General features: G+C 47.0%; 12 non-coding genes across 12 annotated transcripts; all 12 read right to left on the reverse strand.

Annotated features, from left to right (window-relative positions):
• Positions 1–465: 465 nt before the first annotated feature.
• On the reverse strand, positions 466–537 carry TRNAP-AGG (transfer RNA proline (anticodon AGG)). Its single transcript has one exon. It is a non-coding gene; the product is annotated as a tRNA-Pro (tRNA).
• A 2,307-nt stretch (positions 538–2,844) lies between these two features.
• On the reverse strand, positions 2,845–2,917 carry TRNAV-AAC (transfer RNA valine (anticodon AAC)). The gene has a single exon. It is a non-coding gene; the product is annotated as a tRNA-Val (tRNA).
• A 386-nt stretch (positions 2,918–3,303) lies between these two features.
• On the reverse strand, positions 3,304–3,375 carry TRNAP-AGG (transfer RNA proline (anticodon AGG)). Its single transcript has one exon. It is a non-coding gene; the product is annotated as a tRNA-Pro (tRNA).
• Positions 3,376–3,816: 441 nt separating this feature from the next.
• Positions 3,817–3,889, reverse strand: TRNAV-UAC (transfer RNA valine (anticodon UAC)). The gene has a single exon. It is a non-coding gene; the product is annotated as a tRNA-Val (tRNA).
• Positions 3,890–5,681: 1,792 nt separating this feature from the next.
• TRNAV-AAC (transfer RNA valine (anticodon AAC)) lies at positions 5,682–5,754 on the reverse strand. Its single transcript has one exon. It is a non-coding gene; the product is annotated as a tRNA-Val (tRNA).
• Positions 5,755–8,118: 2,364 nt separating this feature from the next.
• On the reverse strand, positions 8,119–8,230 carry TRNAL-CAA (transfer RNA leucine (anticodon CAA)). Its single transcript has 2 exons — positions 8,193–8,230; positions 8,119–8,164 (listed from the first exon to the last, which is right to left on the reverse strand). It is a non-coding gene; the product is annotated as a tRNA-Leu (tRNA).
• Positions 8,231–8,518: 288 nt separating this feature from the next.
• On the reverse strand, positions 8,519–8,591 carry TRNAV-AAC (transfer RNA valine (anticodon AAC)). Its single transcript has one exon. It is a non-coding gene; the product is annotated as a tRNA-Val (tRNA).
• Positions 8,592–11,791: 3,200 nt separating this feature from the next.
• On the reverse strand, positions 11,792–11,863 carry TRNAP-AGG (transfer RNA proline (anticodon AGG)). Its single transcript has one exon. It is a non-coding gene; the product is annotated as a tRNA-Pro (tRNA).
• A 1,905-nt stretch (positions 11,864–13,768) lies between these two features.
• TRNAL-CAA (transfer RNA leucine (anticodon CAA)) lies at positions 13,769–13,880 on the reverse strand. The gene is made up of 2 exons: positions 13,843–13,880; positions 13,769–13,814 (listed from the first exon to the last, which is right to left on the reverse strand). It is a non-coding gene; the product is annotated as a tRNA-Leu (tRNA).
• A 288-nt stretch (positions 13,881–14,168) lies between these two features.
• On the reverse strand, positions 14,169–14,241 carry TRNAV-AAC (transfer RNA valine (anticodon AAC)). Its single transcript has one exon. It is a non-coding gene; the product is annotated as a tRNA-Val (tRNA).
• A 3,200-nt stretch (positions 14,242–17,441) lies between these two features.
• Positions 17,442–17,513, reverse strand: TRNAP-AGG (transfer RNA proline (anticodon AGG)). The gene has a single exon. It is a non-coding gene; the product is annotated as a tRNA-Pro (tRNA).
• Positions 17,514–19,420: 1,907 nt separating this feature from the next.
• On the reverse strand, positions 19,421–19,532 carry TRNAL-CAA (transfer RNA leucine (anticodon CAA)). The gene is made up of 2 exons: positions 19,495–19,532; positions 19,421–19,466 (listed from the first exon to the last, which is right to left on the reverse strand). It is a non-coding gene; the product is annotated as a tRNA-Leu (tRNA).
• Between the last annotated feature and the right edge of the window lie 165 nt (positions 19,533–19,697).

The following is a 19,697-nucleotide window of genomic DNA, read 5'->3' on the forward strand; positions in this document are numbered from 1 at the left end:
GCACAGTGTTTCTGCCCAGTCTCGAACCGGGGACCTTTCGCGTGTTAGGCGAACGTGATGACCACTACACTACAGAAACTCACTTGCTGTGTTTTACTGTTAGAGCAAGGTTCCTCTCAAGGGTTCTCTCTACTTCTATTCTGCTGTATCAGCAGCCACTCAGAAAGCGAGGAGCAAGTGTGAAAACTGCAGAGATATCAGCCAACATACTTGCAATTAGACGTATTAAAAATTGACTTATGCAGGCATCGACAGACAAATATCTGATGCCTAAATGCCAGCAAGTACAGCTTGGGAAAGCATCACCTGGGACACACACAGACTAAGCATGAAGGCAGAAAAAGCATGGTGATCCATGTTTCTTATGAGGTTCAAAATATTTTGTGCAACAATGCGGCGAGTGTAATGAGAAATAGTCAGGCATTGTGAGTTTTGAGTAGGATTCGTATGTTTACCTCTGAAAAAGGGCTCGTCCGGGATTTGAACCCGGGACCTCTCGCACCCTAAGCGAGAATCATACCCCTAGACCAACGAGCCGAGGCACACAAGAGTCGCCTTTCGCACCGGCTCCGGGGGTTATTGGCAGCGAGTTAGTGAATGCTTCACCCAAAGCAAGCAACTGCACATGCTGCTCTCTTCTGCAATATGGTTGCTGTCTTTTCCATGGCCGTCATCGAACAAGAAATGAAAATGCCTCTATCCTTCAGACATTTTGTTTGTTCTAGGTGTATGCTCTCGGTGAGGCCAATAAAACCATTTCTGCTCTCATGCCTTGCTTTCATGAAGTAGGCCCAACCTTCAGTACACAAGGACGTGCAAACGAATAGCGCAAACTATCGTCACTTCTCTTTTTGAGCTGTCACTGATACCCCTGGAGCACAGTACGTCACGCTGGTGAGGGATAGACAGCTTCCATTATCTCAGCTTTCCTATAAATTGAGAGAGTAAATGCAAACTGTGTGAAAAACAGAAAACTGCTCTTTCTGCCCGGTCTCGAACCAGGGACCTTTCGCGTGTAAAGCGAACGTGATAACCACTACACTACAGAAACAGACACGCTTGCAGGAATCTTCTTGGCATGTAGTGGGCTGGAATGCACAGACCAAGGGCCAATGTCCATGAAGCTCAAAGTTGGACCCTCCTTACCCGATCTCTTTCTTTGGAAGAAAGGAACGAGGACCCCTTTTATTCCAAAAGGCGATTTTAAAACCATACCTGAAACCAAACTAGAAAAACACTTTGCATTTAATTTTCCTACACTGATGGTCCACCCCAGAAAAGCAGTTGCAAAGAAGTCCGGCACTGAAATTCTATACGCCAAAAGTGGGAAATAGCGTAGAGGGAAAGGAACTTTCTCACCATACACGGCGTCTTATAGCATTGAAAAGAAGAAATGGCCCTATATAATAAGAAGCCTAAAAATAATTCCACAGCATGGGCTCGTCCGGGATTTGAATCCGGGACCTCTCGCACCCGAAGCGAGAATCATACCCCTAGACCAACGAGCCTGATTTCCCAGTTGGCATTTTAAGCAATTTCTGATGCGTCTTTCAGAAACAAAGCAGGGCTATTTGGCTGCTCTCTCTCTATGTGAACCACAAAAAGTCATGTTTTCTCTCAAGGTGTTGTTTTTTTCACTCTTGCAAGGAAGGGATCAGTCGATATCCTAGCTGCCAGAGAGCAGAAAAACGGCGCTGATGAGAACTGTGGCACTTTCTGGCACTTGTACTCCTCTGCAAGTCCTGGACACTTGCCCCATAGACTTCCACCCCAGATGCAAGGGAGGGCCTGCCAATTCTTGCTCCTAAGACAGAGGCATTTGATTCTTGGATTCAAACACGCTCACTCAGCGCTCGATCAGGCTCGATCAGGCGAGATTTATATGAGTGGCTCGCAGGACTGAAACACTAACCTGGGAGCGCCAGGGTGGCTAAATTCCCAGGATGGCCATTTTTGGGCAAGTCACCTCCTTTCCTCCTGCCTCAATCTAGAATTGGCTGCAAATCACAAGATAGAGTTCAATGTCCGTGTGTACTGCCTACTCCCAGATACCTCTCTGTCTTCCTTATGTAAATTAAAATTCGCAAGGGGGGACCAATGACAATCTGCTCCTCCCACATAACCAGGAAGCCCTGTTGAACATGTCTGCCTGTGTTGTTGCAGGGACAGTGCCTTCTCCGCCCAAAAGGTGGCAGGAGAGCCTCACAACAAAGATGGGATCAACTGCTTAATGAGAAACCAGCACGGCAGTTTGTGTGATGGAGTGCAAATTTAACTGAAGGTGTGCCTGAGGTGTCCCTTCCAGGAATACATGGAATTGTGATTGAGGGCCCAGCCTGATCGTTGGTGGATTTCTCGTCATATGTTACAGGTCCGTGCAAAGATTGTGGTGTGTGGGGAATGCACTGCAAAAAACAGGACGATTTAAGGGTGTAAAAGAAACCTGTCCGAAGTGGGATTTGAACCCACGCCTCCATGAGGAGACCAGAAGTCTCAGTTGCACTGAAGATCAAGCTCTCTTGAGTCTGGCGCCTTAGACCACTCGGCCATCCTGACAGCCCTGGGTGTGCACAGATCTGACTCTTCTGACTGCACCTGCCAATGTTTGCACTTACAACGTTCACAGCAATGTCACAAGTGTAAAGACCCCACAATACAACATGGCATGACAAAAAAAAAGCTAGGCACAAGAGCGACCACTGATGGATGCGGATTACTTTGTTTCGTCTTGCAAAAGTAAAGGAAGTTTCCCATGGCTCGCTGGGTTCAAGGACCGCCTCTTCTTAAGCTTGCATTGAGATAATAGGGTTTTAGAGGGTGCACATAAAAGCAGCTCATGCACAGTGTTTCTGCCCGGTCTCGAACCGGGGACCTTTCGCGTGTTAGGCGAACGTGATGACCACTGCACTACAGAAACTCACTTGCTGTGTTTTACTGTTAGAGCAAGGTTCCTCTCAAGGGTTCTCTCTACTTCTATTCTGCTGTATCAGCAGCCACTCAGAAAGCGAGGAGCAAGTGTGAAAACTGCAGAGATATCAGCCAACATACTTGCAATTAGGCGTATTAAAAATTGACTTATGCAGGCATCGACAGACAAATATCTGATGCCTAAATGCCAGCAAGTACAGCTTGGGAAAGCATCACCTGGGACACACACAGACTAAGCATGAAGGCAGAAAAAGCACGGTGATCCATGTTTCTTATGAGGTTCAAAATATTTTGTGCAACAATGCGGCGAGTGTAATGAGAAATAGTCAGGCATTGTGAGTTTTGAGTAGGATTCGTATGTTTACCTCTGAAAAAGGGCTCGTCCGGGATTTGAACCCGGGACCTCTCGCACCCTAAGCGAGAATCATACCCCTAGACCAACGAGCCGAGGCACACAAGAGTCGCCTTTCGCACCGGCTCCCTTGGTTATTGGCAGCGAGTTAGTGAATGCTTCACCCAAAGCAAGCAACTGCACATGCTGCTCTCTTCTGCAATATGGTTGCTGTCTTTTCCATGGCCGTCATCGAACAAGAAATGAAAATGCCTCTATCCTTCAGACATTTTGTTTGTTCTAGGTGTATGCTCTCGGTGAGGTCAATAAAACCATTTCTGCTCTCATGCCTTGCTTTCATGAAGTAGGCCCAACCTTCAGTACACAAGGACGTGCAAACGAATAGCGCAAACTATCGTCACTTCTCTTTTTGAGCTGTCACTGATACCCCTGGAGCACAGTACGTCACGCTGGTGAGGGATAGACAGCTTCCATTATCTCAGCTTTCCTATAAATTGAGAGAGTAAATGCAAACTGTGTGAAAAACAGAAAGCTGCTGTTTCTGCCCGGTCTCGAACCAGGGACCTTTCGCGTGTAAAGCGAACGTGATAACCACTACACTACAGAAACAGACACGCTTGCAGGAATCTTCTTGGCATGTAGTGGGCTGGAATGCACAGACCAAGGGCCAATGTCCATGAAGCTCAAAGTTGGACCCTCCTTACCCGATCTCTTTCTTTGGAAGAAAGGAACGAGGACCCCTTTTATTCCAAAAGGCGATTTTAAAACCATACCTGAAACCACACTAGAAAAACACTTAGCATTTAATTTTCCTACACTGATGGTCCACCCCAGAAAAGCAGTTGCAAAGAAGTCCGGCACTGAAATTCTATACGCCAAAAGTGGGAAATAGCGTAGAGGTAAAGGAACTTTCTCACCATACACGGCGTCTTATAGCATTGAAAAGAAGAAATGGCCCTATATAATAAGCAGCCTAAAAATAATTCCACAGCATGGGCTCGTCCGGGATTTGAATCCGGGACCTCTCGCACCCGAAGCGAGAATCATACCCCTAGACCAACGAGCCTGATTCCCCAGTCGGCATTTTAAGCAATTTCTGATGCGTCTTTCAGAAACAAAGCAGGGCTATTTGGCTGCTCTCTCTCTATGTGAACCACAAAAAGTCATGTTTTCTCTCAAGGTGTTGTTTTTTTCACTCTTGCAAGGAAGGGATCAGTCGATATCCTAGCTGCCAGAGAGCAGAAAAAAGGCGCTGATGAGAACTGTGGCACTTTCTGGCACTTGTACTCCTCTGCAAGTCCTGGACACTTGCCCCATAGACTTCCACCCCAGATGCAAGGGAGGGCCTGCCAATTCTTGCTCCTAAGACAGAGGCATTTGATTCTTGGATTCAAACACGCTCACTCAGCGCTCGATCAGGCTCGATCGGGCGAGATTTATATGAGTGGCTCGCAGGACTGAAACACTAACCTGGGAGCCCCAGGGTGGCTGAATTCTCAGGATGGCCATTTTTGGGCAAGTCACCTCCTTTCCTCCTGCCTCAATCTAGAATTGGCTGCAAATCACAAGATAGAGTTCAATGTCCGTGTGTACTGCCTACTCCCAGATACCTCTCTGTCTTCCTTATGTAAATTAAAATTCGCAAGGGGGGACCAATGACAATCTGCTCCTCCCACATAACCAGGAAGCCCTGTTGAACATGTCTGCCTGTGTTGTTGCAGGGACAGTGCCTTCTCCGCCCAAAAGGTGGCAGGAGAGCCTCACAACAAAGATGGGATCAACTGCTTAATGAGAAACCAGCACGGCAGTTTGTGTGATGGAGTGCAAATTTAACTGAAGGTGTGCCTGAGGTGTCCCTTCCAGGAATACATGGAATTGTGATTGAGGGCCCAGCCTGATCGTTGCTGGATTTCTCGTCATATGTTACAGGTCCGTGCAAAGATTGTGGTGTGTGGGAATGCACTGCAAAAAACAGGACGATTTAAGGGTGTAAAAGAAACCTGTCAGAAGTGGGATTTGAACCCACGCCTCCATGAGGCGACCAGAAGTCTCAGTTGCACTGAAGATCAAGCTCTCTTGAGTCTGGCGCCTTAGACCACTCGGCCATCCTGACAGCCCTGGGTGTGCACAGATCTGACTCTTCTGACTGCACCTGCCAATGTTTGCACTTACAACGTTCACAGCAATGTCACAAGTGTAAAGACCCCACAATACAACATGGCATGACAAAAAAAAAGCTAGGCACAAGAGCGACCACTGATGGATGCGGATTACTTTGTTTCGTCTTGCAAAAGTAAAGGAAGTGTCCCATGGATCGCTGGGTTCAAGGACCGCCTCTTCTTAAGCTTGCATTGAGATAATAAGGTTTTAGAGGGTGCACATAAAAGCAGCTCATGCACAGTGTTTCTGCCCGGTCTCGAACCGGGGACCTTTCGCGTGTTAGGCGAACGTGATGACCACTACACTACAGAAACTCACTTGCTGTGTTTTACTGTTAGAGCAAGGTTCCTCTCAAGGGTTCTCTCTACTTCTATTCTGCTGTATCAGCAGCCACTCAGAAAGCGAGGAACAAGTGTGAAAACTGCAGAGATATCAGCCAACATACTTGCAATTAGACGTATTAAAAATTGACTTATGCAGGCATCGACAGACAAATATCTGATGCCTAAATGCCAGCAAGTACAGCTTGGGAAAGCATCACCTGGGACACACACAAACTAAGCATGAAGGCAGAAAAAGCACGGTGATCCATGTTTCTTATGAGGTTCAAAATATTTTGTGCAACAATGCGGCGAGTGTAATGAGAAATAGTCAGGCATTGTGAGTTTTGAGTAGGATTCGTATGTTTACCTCTGAAAAAGGGCTCGTCCGGGATTTGAACCCGGGACCTCTCGCACCCTAATCGAGAATCATACCCCTAGACCAACGAGCCGAGGCACACAAGAGTCGCCTTTCGCACCGGCTCCGGGGGTTATTGGCAGCGAGTTAGAGAATGCTTCACCCAAAGCAAGCAACTGCACATGCTGCTCTCTTCTGCAATATGGTTGCTGTCTTTTCCATGGCCGTCATCGAACAAGAAATGAAAATGCCTCTATCCTTCAGACATTTTGTTTGTTCTAGGTGTATGCTCTCGGTGAGGCCAATAAAACCATTTCTGCTCTCATGCCTTGCTTTCATGAAGTAGGCCCAACCTTCAGTACACAAGGACGTGCAAACGAATAGCGCAAACTATCGTCACTTCTCTTTTTGAGCTGTCACTGATACCCCTGGAGCACAGTACGTCACGCTGGTGAGGGATAGACAGCTTCCATTATCTCAGCTTTCCTATAAATTGAGAGAGTAAATGCAAACTGTGTGAAAAACAGAAAACTGCTCTTTCTGCCCGGTCTCGAACCAGGGACCTTTCGCGTGTAAAGCGAACGTGATAACCACTACACTACAGAAACAGACACGCTTGCAGGAATCTTCTTGGCATGTAGTGGGCTGGAATGCACAGACCAAGGGCCAATGTCCATGAAGCTCAAAGTTGGACCCTCCTTACCCGATCTCTTTCTTTGGAAGAAAGGAACGAGGACCCCTTTTATTCCAAAAGGCGATTTTAAAACCATACCTGAAACCACACTAGAAAAACACTTTGCATTTAATTTTCCTACACTGATGGTCCACCCCAGAAAAGCAGTTGCAAAGAAGTCCGGCACTGAAATTCTATACGCCAAAAGTGGGAAATAGCGTAGAGGGAAAGGAACTTTCTCACCATACACGGCGTCTTATAGCATTGAAAAGAAGAAATGGCCCTATATAATAAGAAGCCTAAAAATAATTCCACAGCATGGGCTCGTCCGGGATTTGAATCCGGGACCTCTCGCACCCGAAGCGAGAATCATACCCCTAGACCAACGAGCCTGATTTCCCAGTTGGCATTTTAAGCAATTTCTGATGCGTCTTTCAGAAACAAAGCAGGGCTATTTGGCTGCTCTCTCTCTATGTGAACCACAAAAAGTCATGTTTTCTCTCAAGGTGTTGTTTTTTTCACTCTTGCAAGGAAGGGATCAGTCGATATCCTAGCTGCCAGAGAGCAGAAAAACGGCGCTGATGAGAACTGTGGCACTTTCTGGCACTTGTACTCCTCTGCAAGTCCTGGACACTTGCCCCATAGACTTCCACCCCAGATGCAAGGGAGGGCCTGCCAATTCTTGCTCCTAAGACAGAGGCATTTGATTCTTGGATTCAAACACGCTCACTCAGCGCTCGATCAGGCTCGATCAGGCGAGATTTATATGAGTGGCTCGCAGGACTGAAACACTAACCTGGGAGCCCCAGGGTGGCTAAATTCCCAGGATGGCCATTTTTGGGCAAGTCACCTCCTTTCCTCCTGCCTCAATCTAGAATTGGCTGCAAATCACAAGATAGAGTTCAATGTCCGTGTGTACTGCCTACTCCCAGATACCTCTCTGTCTTCCTTATGTAAATTAAAATTCGCAAGGGGGGACCAATGACAATCTGCTCCTCCCACATAACCAGGAAGCCCTGTTGAACATGTCTGCCTGTGTTGTTGCAGGGACAGTGCCTTCTCCGCCCAAAAGGTGGCAGGAGAGCCTCACAACAAAGATGGGATCAACTGCTTAATGAGAAACCAGCACGGCAGTTTGTGTGATGGAGTGCAAATTTAACTGAAGGTGTGCCTGAGGTGTCCCTTCCAGGAATACATGGAATTGTGATTGAGGGCCCAGCCTGATCGTTGGTGGATTTCTCGTCATATGTTACAGGTCCGTGCAAAGATTGTGGTGTGTGGGAATGCACTGCAAAAAACAGGACGATTTAAGGGTGTAAAAGAAACCTGTCAGAAGTGGGATTTGAACCCACGCCTCCATGAGGAGACCAGAAGTCTCAGTTGCACTGAAGATCAAGCTCTCTTGAGTCTGGCGCCTTAGACCACTCGGCCATCCTGACAGCCCTGGGTGTGCACAGATCTGACTCTTCTGACTGCACCTGCCAATGTTTGCACTTACAACGTTCACAGCAATGTCACAAGTGTAAAGACCCCACAATACAACATGGCATGACAAAAAAAAAGCTAGGCACAAGAGCGACCACTGATGGATGCGGATTACTTTGTTTCGTCTTGCAAAAGTAAAGGAAGTTTCCCATGGCTCGCTGGGTTCAAGGACCGCCTCTTCTTAAGCTTGCATTGAGATAATAAGGTTTTAGAGGGTGCACATAAAAGCAGCTCATGCACAGTGTTTCTGCCCGGTCTCGAACCAGGGACCTTTCGCGTGTTAGGCGAACGTGATGACCACTACACTACAGAAACTCACTTGCTGTGTTTTACTGTTAGAGCAAGGTTCCTCTCAAGGGTTCTCTCTACTTCTATTCTGCTGTATCAGCAGCCACTCAGAAAGCGAGGAACAAGTGTGAAAACTGCAGAGATATCAGCCAACATACTTGCAATTAGACGTATTAAAAATTGACTTATGCAGGCATCGACAGACAAATATCTGATGCCTAAATGCCAGCAAGTACAGCTTGGGAAAGCATCACCTGGGACACACACAGACTAAGCATGAAGGCAGAAAAAGCACGGTGATCCATGTTTCTTATGAGGTTCAAAATATTTTGTGCAACAATGCGGCGAGTGTAATGAGAAATAGTCAGGCATTGTGAGTTTTGAGTAGGATTCGTATGTTTACCTCTGAAAAAGGGCTCGTCCAGGATTTGAACCCGGGACCTCTCACACCCTAATCGAGAATCATACCCCTAGACCAACGAGCCGAGGCACACAAGATTCGCCTTTCGCACCGGCTCTGGGGGTTATTGGCAGCGAGTTAGTGAATGCTTCACCCAAAGCAAGCAACTGCACATGCTGCTCTCTTCTGCAATATGGTTGCTGTCTTTTCCATGGCCGTCATCGAACAAGAAATGAAAATGCCTCTATCCTTCAGACATTTTGTTTGTTCTAGGTGTATGCTCTCGGTGAGGTCAATAAAACCATTTCTGCTCTCATGCCTTGCTTTCATGAAGTAGGCCCAACCTTCAGTACACAAGGACGTGCAAACGAATAGCGCAAACTATCGTCACTTCTCTTTTTGAGCTGTCACTGATACCCCTGGAGCACAGTACGTCACGCTGGTGAGGGATAGACAGCTTCCATTATCTCAGCTTTCCTATAAATTGAGAGAGTAAATGCAAACTGTGTGAAAAACAGAAAATTGCTCTTTCTGCCCGGTCTCGAACCAGGGACCTTTCGCGTGTAAAGCGAACGTGATAACCACTACACTACAGAAACAGACACGCTTGCAGGAATCTTCTTGGCATGTAGTGGGCTGGAATGCACAGACCAAGGGCCAATGTCCATGAAGCTCAAAGTTGGACCCTCCTTACCCGATCTCTTTCTTTGGAAGAAAGCAACGAGGACCCCTTTTATTCCAAAAGGCGATTTTAAAACCATACCTGAAACCACACTAGAAAAACACTTTGCATTTAATTTTCCTACACTGATGGTCCACCCCAGAAAAGCAGTTGCAAAGAAGTCCGGCACTGAAATTCTATACGCCAAAAGTGGGAAATAGCGTAGAGGGAAAGGAACTTTCTCACCATACACGGCGTCTTATAGCATTGAAAAGAAGAAATGGCCCTATATAATAAGAAGCCTAAAAATAATTCCACAGCATGGGCTCGTCCGGGATTTGAATCCGGGACCTCTCGCACCCGAAGCGAGAATCATACCCCTAGACCAACGAGCCTGATTCCCCAGTTGGCATTTTAAGCAATTTCTGATGCGTCTTTCAGAAACAAAGCAGGGCTATTTGGCTGCTCTCTCTCTATGTGAACCACAAAAAGTCATGTTTTCTCTCAAGGTGTTGTTTTTTTCACTCTTGCAAGGAAGGGATCAGTCGATATCCTAGCTGCCAGAGAGCAGAAAAAAGGCGCTGATGAGAACTGTGGCACTTTCTGGCACTTGTACTCCTCTGCAAGTCCTGGACACTTGCCCCATAGACTTCCACCCCAGATGCAAGGGAGGGCCTGCCAATTCTTGCTCCTAAGACAGAGGCATTTGATTCTTGGATTCAAACACGCTCACTCAGCGCTCGATCAGGCTCGATCAGGCGAGATTTATATGAGTGGCTCGCAGGACTGAAACACTAACCTGGGAGCCCCAGGGTGGCTAAATTCCCAGGATGGCCATTTTTGGGCAAGTCACCTCCTTTCCTCCTGCCTCAATCTAGAATTGGCTGCAAATCACAAGATAGAGTTCAATGTCCGTGTGTACTGCCTACTCCCAGATACCTCTCTGTCTTCCTTATGTAAATTAAAATTCGCAAGGGGGGACCAATGACAATCTGCTCCTCCCACATAACCAGGAAGCCCTGTTGAACATGTCTGCCTGTGTTTTTGCAGGGACAGTGCCTTCTCCGCCCAAAAGGTGGCAGGAAAGCCTCACAACAAAGATGGGATCAACTGCTTAATGAGAAACCAGCACGGCAGTTTGTGTGATGGAGTGCAAATTTAACTGAAGGTGTGCCTGAGGTGTCCCTTCCAGGAATACATGGAATTGTGATTGAGGGCCCAGCCTGATCGTTGCTGGATTTCTCGTCATATGTTACAGGTCCGTGCAAAGATTGTGGTGTGTGGGAATGCACTGCAAAAAACAGGACGATTTAAGGGTGTAAAAGAACCCACGCCTCCATGAGGCGACCAGAAGTCTCAGTTGCACTGAAGATCAAGCTCTCTTGAGTCTGGCGCCTTAGACCACTCGGCCATCCTGACAGCCCTGGGTGTGCACAGATCTGACTCTTCTGACTGCACCTGCCAATGTTTGCACTTACAACGTTCACAGCAATGTCACAAGTGTAAAGACCCCACAATACAACATGGCATGACAAAAAAAAAGCTAGGCACAAGAGCGACCACTGATGGATGCGGATTACTTTGTTTCGTCTTGCAAAAGTAAAGGAAGTTTCCCATGGATCGCTGGGTTCAAGGACCGCCTCTTCTTAAGCTTGCATTGAGATAATAAGGTTTTAGAGGGTGCACATAAAAGCAGCTCATGCACAGTGTTTCTGCCCAGTCTCGAACCGGGGACCTTTCGCGTGTTAGGCGAACGTGATGACCACTACACTACAGAAACTCACTTGCTGTGTTTTACTGTTAGAGCAAGGTTCCTCTCAAGGGTTCTCTCTACTTCTATTCTGCTGTATCAGCAGCCACTCAGAAAGCGAGGAGCAAGTGTGAAAACTGCAGAGATATCAGCCAACATACTTGCAATTAGACGTATTAAAAATTGACTTATGCAGGCATCGACAGACAAATATCTGATGCCTAAATGCCAGCAAGTACAGCTTGGGAAAGCATCACCTGGGACACACACAGACTAAGCATGAAGGCAGAAAAAGCATGGTGATCCATGTTTCTTATGAGGTTCAAAATATTTTGTGCAACAATGCGGCGAGTGTAATGAGAAATAGTCAGGCATTGTGAGTTTTGAGTAGGATTCGTATGTTTACCTCTGAAAAAGGGCTCGTCCGGGATTTGAACCCGGGACCTCTCGCACCCTAAGCGAGAATCATACCCCTAGACCAACGAGCCGAGGCACACAAGAGTCGCCTTTCGCACCGGCTCCGGGGGTTATTGGCAGCGAGTTAGTGAATGCTTCACCCAAAGCAAGCAACTGCACATGCTGCTCTCTTCTGCAATATGGTTGCTGTCTTTTCCATGGCCGTCATCGAACAAGAAATGAAAATGCCTCTATCCTTCAGACATTTTGTTTGTTCTAGGTGTATGCTCTCGGTGAGGCCAATAAAACCATTTCTGCTCTCATGCCTTGCTTTCATGAAGTAGGCCCAACCTTCAGTACACAAGGACGTGCAAACGAATAGCGCAAACTATCGTCACTTCTCTTTTTGAGCTGTCACTGATACCCCTGGAGCACAGTACGTCACGCTGGTGAGGGATAGACAGCTTCCATTATCTCAGCTTTCCTATAAATTGAGAGAGTAAATGCAAACTGTGTGAAAAACAGAAAACTGCTCTTTCTGCCCGGTCTCGAACCAGGGACCTTTCGCGTGTAAAGCGAACGTGATAACCACTACACTACAGAAACAGACACGCTTGCAGGAATCTTCTTGGCATGTAGTGGGCTGGAATGCACAGACCAAGGGCCAATGTCCATGAAGCTCAAAGTTGGACCCTCCTTACCCGATCTCTTTCTTTGGAAGAAAGGAACGAGGACCCCTTTTATTCCAAAAGGCGATTTTAAAACCATACCTGAAACCACACTAGAAAAACACTTTGCATTTAATTTTCCTACACTGATGGTCCACCCCAGAAAAGCAGTTGCAAAGAAGTCCGGCACTGAAATTCTATACGCCAAAAGTGGGAAATAGCGTAGAGGGAAAGGAACTTTCTCACCATACACGGCGTCTTATAGCATTGAAAAGAAGAAATGGCCCTATATAATAAGAAGCCTAAAAATAATTCCACAGCATGGGCTCGTCCGGGATTTGAATCCGGGACCTCTCGCACCCGAAGCGAGAATCATACCCCTAGACCAACGAGCCTGATTTCCCAGTTGGCATTTTAAGCAATTTCTGATGCGTCTTTCAGAAACAAAGCAGGGCTATTTGGCTGCTCTCTCTCTATGTGAACCACAAAAAGTCATGTTTTCTCTCAAGGTGTTGTTTTTTTCACTCTTGCAAGGAAGGGATCAGTCGATATCCTAGCTGCCAGAGAGCAGAAAAACGGCGCTGATGAGAACTGTGGCACTTTCTGGCACTTGTACTCCTCTGCAAGTCCTGGACACTTGCCCCATAGACTTCCACCCCAGATGCAAGGGAGGGCCTGCCAATTCTTGCTCCTAAGACAGAGGCATTTGATTCTTGGATTCAAACACGCTCACTCAGCGCTCGATCAGGCTCGATCAGGCGAGATTTATATGAGTGGCTCGCAGGACTGAAACACTAACCTGGGAGCCCCAGGGTGGCTAAATTCCCAGGATGGCCATTTTTGGGCAAGTCACCTCCTTTCCTCCTGCCTCAATCTAGAATTGGCTGCAAATCACAAGATAGAGTTCAATGTCCGTGTGTACTGCCTACTCCCAGATACCTCTCTGTCTTCCTTATGTAAATTAAAATTCGCAAGGGGTACCAATGACAATCTGCTCCTCCCACATAACCAGGAAGCCCTGTTGAACATGTCTGCCTGTGTTGTTGCAGGGACAGTGCCTTCTCCGCCCAAAAGGTGGCAGGAGAGCCTCACAACAAAGATGGGATCAACTGCTTAATGAGAAACCAGCACGGCAGTTTGTGTGATGGAGTGCAAATTTAACTGAAGGTGTGCCTGAGGTGTCCCTTCCAGGAATACATGGAATTGTGATTGAGGGCCCAGCCTGATCGTTGGTGGATTTCTCGTCATATGTTACAGGTCCGTGCAAAGATTGTGGTGTGTGGGAATGCACTGCAAAAAACAGGACGATTTAAGGGTGTAAAAGAAACCTGTCAGAAGTGGGATTTGAACCCACGCCTCCATGAGGAGACCAGAAGTCTCAGTTGCACTGAAGATCAAGCTCTCTTGAGTCTGGCGCCTTAGACCACTCGGCCATCCTGACAGCCCTGGGTGTGCACAGATCTGACTCTTCTGACTGCACCTGCCAATGTTTGCACTTACAACGTTCACAGCAATGTCACAAGTGTAAAGACCCCACAATACAACATGGCATGACAAAAAAAAAGCTAGGCACAAGAGCGACCACTGATGGATGCGGATTACTTTGTTTCGTCTTGCAAAAGTAAAGGAAGTTTCCCATGGCTCGCTGGGTTCAAGGACCGCCTCTTCTTAAGCTTGCATTGAGATAATAAGGTTTTAGAGGGTGCACATAAAAGCAGCTCATGCACAGTGTTTCTGCCCGGTCTCGAACCAGGGACCTTTCGCGTGTTAGGCGAACGTGATGACCACTACACTACAGAAACTCACTTGCTGTGTTTTACTGTTAGAGCAAGGTTCCTCTCAAGGGTTCTCTCTACTTCTATTCTGCTGTATCAGCAGCCACTCAGAAAGCGAGGAACAAGTGTGAAAACTGCAGAGATATCAGCCAACATACTTGCAATTAGACGTATTAAAAATTGACTTATGCAGGCATCGACAGACAAATATCTGATGCCTAAATGCCAGCAAGTACAGCTTGGGAAAGCATCACCTGGGACACACACAGACTAAGCATGAAGGCAGAAAAAGCACGGTGATCCATGTTTCTTATGAGGTTCAAAATATTTTGTGCAACAATGCGGCGAGTGTAATGAGAAATAGTCAGGCATTGTGAGTTTTGAGTAGGATTCGTATGTTTACCTCTGAAAAAGGGCTCGTCCAGGATTTGAACCCGGGACCTCTCACACCCTAATCGAGAATCATACCCCTAGACCAACGAGCCGAGGCACACAAGATTCGCCTTTCGCACCGGCTCTGGGGGTTATTGGCAGCGAGTTAGTGAATGCTTCACCCAAAGCAAGCAACTGCACATGCTGCTCTCTTCTGCAATATGGTTGCTGTCTTTTCCATGGCCGTCATCGAACAAGAAATGAAAATGCCTCTATCCTTCAGACATTTTGTTTGTTCTAGGTGTATGCTCTCGGTGAGGTCAATAAAACCATTTCTGCTCTCATGCCTTGCTTTCATGAAGTAGGCCCAACCTTCAGTACACAAGGACGTGCAAACGAATAGCGCAAACTATCGTCACTTCTCTTTTTGAGCTGTCACTGATACCCCTGGAGCACAGTACGTCACGCTGGTGAGGGATAGACAGCTTCCATTATCTCAGCTTTCCTATAAATTGAGAGAGTAAATGCAAACTGTGTGAAAAACAGAAAATTGCTCTTTCTGCCCGGTCTCGAACCAGGGACCTTTCGCGTGTAAAGCGAACGTGATAACCACTACACTACAGAAACAGACACGCTTGCAGGAATCTTCTTGGCATGTAGTGGGCTGGAATGCACAGACCAAGGGCCAATGTCCATGAAGCTCAAAGTTGGACCCTCCTTACCCGATCTCTTTCTTTGGAAGAAAGCAACGAGGACCCCTTTTATTCCAAAAGGCGATTTTAAAACCATACCTGAAACCACACTAGAAAAACACTTTGCATTTAATTTTCCTACACTGATGGTCCACCCCAGAAAAGCAGTTGCAAAGAAGTCCGGCACTGAAATTCTATACGCCAAAAGTGGGAAATAGCGTAGAGGGAAAGGAACTTTCTCACCATACACGGCGTCTTATAGCATTGAAAAGAAGAAATGGCCCTATATAATAAGAAGCCTAAAAATAATTCCACAGCATGGGCTCGTCCGGGATTTGAATCCGGGACCTCTCGCACCCGAAGCGAGAATCATACCCCTAGACCAACGAGCCTGATTCCCCAGTTGGCATTTTAAGCAATTTCTGATGCGTCTTTCAGAAACAAAGCAGGGCTATTTGGCTGCTCTCTCTCTATGTGAACCACAAAAAGTCATGTTTTCTCTCAAGGTGTTGTTTTTTTCACTCTTGCAAGGAAGGGATCAGTCGATATCCTAGCTGCCAGAGAGCAGAAAAAAGGCGCTGATGAGAACTGTGGCACTTTCTGGCACTTGTACTCCTCTGCAAGTCCTGGACACTTGCCCCATAGACTTCCACCCCAGATGCAAGGGAGGGCCTGCCAATTCTTGCTCCTAAGACAGAGGCATTTGATTCTTGGATTCAAACACGCTCACTCAGCGCTCGATCAGGCTCGATCAGGCGAGATTTATATGAGTGGCTCGCAGGACTGAAACACTAACCTGGGAGCCCCAGGGTGGCTAAATTCCCAGGATGGCCATTTTTGGGCAAGTCACCTCCTTTCCTCCTGCCTCAATCTAGAATTGGCTGCAAATCACAAGATAGAGTTCAATGTCCGTGTGTACTGCCTACTCCCAGATACCTCTCTGTCTTCCTTATGTAAATTAAAATTCGCAAGGGGGGACCAATGACAATCTGCTCCTCCCACATAACCAGGAAGCCCTGTTGAACATGTCTGCCTGTGTTTTTGCAGGGACAGTGCCTTCTCCGCCCAAAAGGTGGCAGGAAAGCCTCACAACAAAGATGGGATCAACTGCTTAATGAGAAACCAGCACGGCAGTTTGTGTGATGGAGTGCAAATTTAACTGAAGGTGTGCCTGAGGTGTCCCTTCCAGGAATACATGGAATTGTGATTGAGGGCCCAGCCTGATCGTTGCTGGATTTCTCGTCATATGTTACAGGTCCGTGCAAAGATTGTGGTGTGTGGGAATGCACTGCAAAAAACAGGACGATTTAAGGGTGTAAAAGAACCCACGCCTCCATGAGGCGACCAGAAGTCTCAGTTGCACTGAAGATCAAGCTCTCTTGAGTCTGGCGCCTTAGACCACTCGGCCATCCTGACAGCCCTGGGTGTGCACAGATCTGACTCTTCTGACTGCACCTGCCAATGTTTGCACTTACAACGTTCACAGCAATGTCACAAGTGTAAAGACCCCACAATACAACATGGCATGACAAAAAAAAAGCTAGGCACAAGAGCGACCACTGATGGATGCGGATTACTTTGTTTCGTCTTGCAAAAGTAAAGGAAGTTTCCCATGGATCGCTGGGTTCAAGGACCGCCTCTTCTTAAGCTTGCATTGAGATAATAAGGTTTTAGAGGGTGCACATAAAAGCAGCTCATGCACAGTGTTTCTGCCCAGTCTCGAACCGGGGACCTTTCGCGTGTTAGGCGAACGTGATGACCACTACACTACAGAAACTCACTTGCTGTGTTTTACTGTTAGAGCAAGGTTCCTCTCAAGGGTTCTCTCTACTTCTATTCTGCTGTATCAGCAGCCACTCAGAAAGCGAGGAGCAAGTGTGAAAACTGCAGAGATATCAGCCAACATACTTGCAATTAGACGTATTAAAAATTGACTTATGCAGGCATCGACAGACAAATATCTGATGCCTAAATGCCAGCAAGTACAGCTTGGGAAAGCATCACCTGGGACACACACAGACTAAGCATGAAGGCAGAAAAAGCATGGTGATCCATGTTTCTTATGAGGTTCAAAATATTTTGTGCAACAATGCGGCGAGTGTAATGAGAAATAGTCAGGCATTGTGAGTTTTGAGTAGGATTCGTATGTTTACCTCTGAAAAAGGGCTCGTCCGGGATTTGAACCCGGGACCTCTCGCACCCTAAGCGAGAATCATACCCCTAGACCAACGAGCCGAGGCACACAAGAGTCGCCTTTCGCACCGGCTCCGGGGGTTATTGGCAGCGAGTTAGTGAATGCTTCACCCAAAGCAAGCAACTGCACATGCTGCTCTCTTCTGCAATATGGTTGCTGTCTTTTCCATGGCCGTCATCGAACAAGAAATGAAAATGCCTCTATCCTTCAGACATTTTGTTTGTTCTAGGTGTATGCTCTCGGTGAGGCCAATAAAACCATTTCTGCTCTCATGCCTTGCTTTCATGAAGTAGGCCCAACCTTCAGTACACAAGGACGTGCAAACGAATAGCGCAAACTATCGTCACTTCTCTTTTTGAGCTGTCACTGATACCCCTGGAGCACAGTACGTCACGCTGGTGAGGGATAGACAGCTTCCATTATCTCAGCTTTCCTATAAATTGAGAGAGTAAATGCAAACTGTGTGAAAAACAGAAAACTGCTCTTTCTGCCCGGTCTCGAACCAGGGACCTTTCGCGTGTAAAGCGAACGTGAAAACCACTACACTACAGAAACAGACACGCTTGCAGGAATCTTCTTGGCATGTAGTGGGCTGGAATGCACAGACCAAGGGCCAATGTCCATGAAGCTCAAAGTTGGACCCTCCTTACCAGATCTCTTTCTTTGGAAGAAAGGAACGAGGACCCCTTTTATTCCAAAAGGCGATTTTAAAACCATACCTGAAACCAAACTAGAAAAACACTTTGCATTTAATTTTCCTACACTGATGGTCCACCCCAGAAAAGCAGTTGCAAAGAAGTCCGGCACTGAAATTCTATACGCCAAAAGTGGGAAATAGCGTAGAGGGAAAGGAACTTTCTCACCATACACGGCGTCTTATAGCATTGAAAAGAAGAAATGGCCCTATATAATAAGAAGCCTAAAAATAATTCCACAGCATGGGCTCGTCCGGGATTTGAATCCGGGACCTCTCGCACCCGAAGCGAGAATCATACCCCTAGACCAACGAGCCTGATTTCCCAGTTGGCATTTTAAGCAATTTCTGATGCGTCTTTCAGAAACAAAGCAGGGCTATTTGGCTGCTCTCTCTCTATGTGAACCACAAAAAGTCATGTTTTCTCTCAAGGTGTTGTTTTTTTCACTCTTGCAAGGAAGGGATCAGTCGATATCCTAGCTGCCAGAGAGCAGAAAAACGGCGCTGATGAGAACTGTGGCACTTTCTGGCACTTGTACTCCTCTGCAAGTCCTGGACACTTGCCCCATAGACTTCCACCCCAGATGCAAGGGAGGGCCTGCCAATTCTTGCTCCTAAGACAGAGGCATTTGATTCTTGGATTCAAACACGCTCACTCAGCGCTCGATCAGGCTCGATCAGGCGAGATTTATATGAGTGGCTCGCAGGACTGAAACACTAACCTGGGAGCGCCAGGGTGGCTAAATTCCCAGGATGGCCATTTTTGGGCAAGTCACCTCCTTTCCTCCTGCCTCAATCTAGAATTGGCTGCAAATCACAAGATAGAGTTCAATGTCCGTGTGTACTGCCTACTCCCAGATACCTCTCTGTCTTCCTTATGTAAATTAAAATTCGCAAGGGGGGACCAATGACAATCTGCTCCTCCCACATAACCAGGAAGCCCTGTTGAACATGTCTGCCTGTGTTGTTGCAGGGACAGTGCCTTCTCCGCCCAAAAGGTGGCAGGAGAGCCTCACAACAAAGATGGGATCAACTGCTTAATGAGAAACCAGCACGGCAGTTTGTGTGATGGAGTGCAAATTTAACTGAAGGTGTGCCTGAGGTGTCCCTTCCAGGAATACATGGAATTGTGATTGAGGGCCCAGCCTGATCGTTGGTGGATTTCTCGTCATATGTTACAGGTCCGTGCAAAGATTGTGGTGTGTGGGGAATGCACTGCAAAAAACAGGACGATTTAAGGGTGTAAAAGAAACCTGTCAGAAGTGGGATTTGAACCCACGCCTCCATGAGGAGACCAGAAGTCTCAGTTGCACTGAAGATCAAGCTCTCTTGAGTCTGGCGCCTTAGACCACTCGGCCATCCTGACAGCCCTGGGTGTGCACAGATCTGACTCTTCTGACTGCACCTGCCAATGTTTGCACTTACAACGTTCACAGCAATGTCACAAGTGTAAAGACCCCACAATACAACATGGCATGACAAAAAAAAAGCTAGGCACAAGAGCGACCACTGATGGATGCGGATTACTTTG

Source organism: Triturus cristatus, chromosome 10 (genome assembly GCF_964204655.1).
Source record: "Triturus cristatus chromosome 10, aTriCri1.1, whole genome shotgun sequence".
Classification (NCBI taxonomy): domain Eukaryota; kingdom Metazoa; phylum Chordata; class Amphibia; order Caudata; family Salamandridae; genus Triturus; species Triturus cristatus.